The sequence below is a fragment of the Vitis riparia genome, chromosome 4 (assembly GCF_004353265.1).
Source record: "Vitis riparia cultivar Riparia Gloire de Montpellier isolate 1030 chromosome 4, EGFV_Vit.rip_1.0, whole genome shotgun sequence".
NCBI classification, from domain to species: domain Eukaryota; kingdom Viridiplantae; phylum Streptophyta; class Magnoliopsida; order Vitales; family Vitaceae; genus Vitis; species Vitis riparia.
The window spans coordinates 10,817,975-10,821,083 of record NC_048434.1 but is presented as its reverse complement, the minus strand read 5'-3'; positions in this window follow the sequence as shown (position 1 = coordinate 10,821,083).

Genomic DNA, 3,109 nt, shown 5'->3' with positions numbered 1-3,109 from the left:
ATTCTACATATTTTTATTTTATTCAGTTAAATTTTAAGATTATATATATATATTCTTAACTGGTTTTTATTAGTATGATATATAAAATTTTTTATAGGTAAAAGATTTTGTAAAATATCATGCAATAGGCAAAATGTTGCCAAATTTTTTATCAATTTATCAATTGCATGTGTAAAAAGCAGAAATTGTTTATAAATAAATAAGTTTATAAATATATATATATATATATAAAAGTCCTTCCCAGAGATGGAAAGGCTGCTGATTTGTCTGTAATGATAATATAGTCCCACTGGACTATCCAAGCAAGATAGAAAATTTTAAATTAATGAAAATTTTTGTTGTTCTAATCAAGTATGTATTTATATTTTAAAATTTTAATTTCATACATTATTTGTTTTTTCTATATGATGTTTATAATGGGAATAAAACACTCATTTTACAAAACAAATTCCAAACTTTTTTTTTTTTTGTTATCTTATAAAATTGTTTTTATTGACTCAACCAAATGTGTTTTCTTATTTTTAAGAATAGAAAACTATTTCTCATAATTCAATTTCCAAACGTAATTTTATTTTTGAAAATAGCATAAAATAGTTTTTAAAAACTCTTCTCAAAAACTGTTTCCTGAGAACTGATTTTGAAAACATTCCCAAATAAAGCCTTAAGCTCTCTTATCATTATTTTCATCTCCTTGAGATGTTGTTTCATTGTATGGTTTAATCGCATCTTGTAACTTCCATATTTCATTACAAAGTTCTCTCAACTTTGTAGTTGAAAGTACAACATACTTTCCTTTAGAACTTCCCACATCTCATGAGTAGTTTGGTATACCTCATACTCAATCAAGAGATCATCTTACATATAGCTTAACAATGTAATGTGAGCTAAATAATTTTTTTTTCTTCTAGGCCACATAAGCCTTCGATCCTTTCCATGTTAGGTAGAGTTCCCTTGTTCAGGTTCTTTCATGACATGACTTAGTGTTTCAAGAGCCTTTTGCTCTTCAAGGATATACCAAATCTTGTGATGCCAAATCTAGTAATTATCACCATTTAATCTCTCACTCTTATTTAGTTCTACTATGATGTTTTTAGTTGCAATCGACATTTTCAACCATATAGAGATATTGTACAAATCTTATTAATTGGTACTTTTATGAATATCGATACTCATACTTACTCTAATTATCTTCTAATATGTAATAACCTAAAATTGTAATAGAAATGAAAGTTCACCATGTTCCCAATCCGCTCCTATATACAATTTTAATTATTACAAATTAAAAATAATCTATGGAAGTATTACTAATTTTAGGCAAGAAATTACATAAATTTCTTTTAACCTAAAACCTCTCACTTCATGAAATAATATCGCACAACTATCACGTGTTGAAATATATCTATAAAGAACGGAAGGCATGTGAATAATAAGGTATACTAATTCTTCAAAAAGATAAATATATATGTCATGTCTTGCATATCAAAATATTTACATTTAATGTACAAAGCTTTAAAAAAGTAATATATAGAAGAAAAACTAATCTTCTCCCTTGAAGCTAAAAGGAACAATATTTAGATTATATATTGTGTCTTCTATAACTCTAGAAGTTGTTTTCAATAACCATAACCCTCTAAGATTTTTATGCTTGATAGAATTTGAAAATTTCACACTTCGCAAGTTAGGTGAAATAGGAAACACTGTTGTTCATCTAATGGCATTCTTCACAAAGCATATTTGCTAGTGTTGTTTAAAAGTCATCAAAAAACTTATTTGTGAAACCTTAAGGCCCTTCTTGAATGAATTCACATGTATGTTCTAAAACTTTAACCTAAAGTTCTGTTAATGACATTTGTAAAATTCGTTTTTTATAACTTGGCAGAAAAATATATTCCACTTCCAAACTCTTGATCATATTAACGACATGATCCACGTGTTCATTTTTTCAAAAATTTTAATTTATTATTATTATTATTACCCAAGGAGTCCCTCTCCATGTAGGGGTAGAATCCTTATATATATTATCCACTTTTCACTAAATTCACCATTTTTGTTTTCAGGTTTTTTTTTTATCTTATTTTATTTATGGGAACACTGTTCTTTTTAGGAACTATGAAAACATTCTATCGACTTGGGATTCTTTCTGGAAACAAATAAAATAGAATGAAAAACAAACTAAACATGCTCTGATACCAATGTAAGAAAACTTCTGATTATCTTTTCAAAATGCCCAAGATCCAAAAAAAATAGTTGTTTCACCATTTAATTCTTCACCCCAAGCCGTGAATGGAGCCACACTAAAATCGAGAACCACTCTGTTTTACAGCAAAAAATCCTTTCACTTTTTTTTCAAAGAACTTTTCTTACTAAGTTATCTCAGTCTTTCTTTTTCTAGAGAAAAGTTAAAAGTGTGTGTGAGAGAGAGAGATTTAATTTTTTTTTAACTTTAAAATTTTTATTTTTAATGGGTAGTTTCTAGGCAATTTCTGGTAGTTTCAACTCCCAGAAATTGCTTTTCCCTGATTTCTAATTTGATTGGATCAACCCGACTTGGGCACCTATCCAACTCCAACACACCCAATGAACCAAATCTGTGATCTGTATGCACAAACTAGATAAATAGCTAGGTAAAATAGTGTGTAGGAAAAATAATATAAAAAAAAAATAGAAGCAATTGATCACTATAATATAAAAACAAAAGGTAATGGAACACTTTATATTCAATTTAAACTAAGCAATGCTTGTGCGCTCCTAGTTCTTAAGCGTCAGGTTCGAGTGCTTAAGCACTCGATCAAATTAATTTAACTATGAAAAACAATATTATATTCATTTTAAAATATCCTAAGGTTCACTTGATGCCACATTTTAATAAAATTAGTCTTTCTTGAACCTTTTGATACTTACTTGTACCATCTCATGTTGATCATGCAACAATCTTGAGTCTTCAAAGGAGAGTAAAACACACTAAATTAGAAAAGTCTTAACTTAGGATTTGAAACTAACTTTTATTTATTTATTGAAAATTATTTTTATGGTTTTTAAAAGATTCTATTCTAAGAACAACAATTGAATAAGCCCATAAGTGAAAAGCAAAATATATATATATAATAAA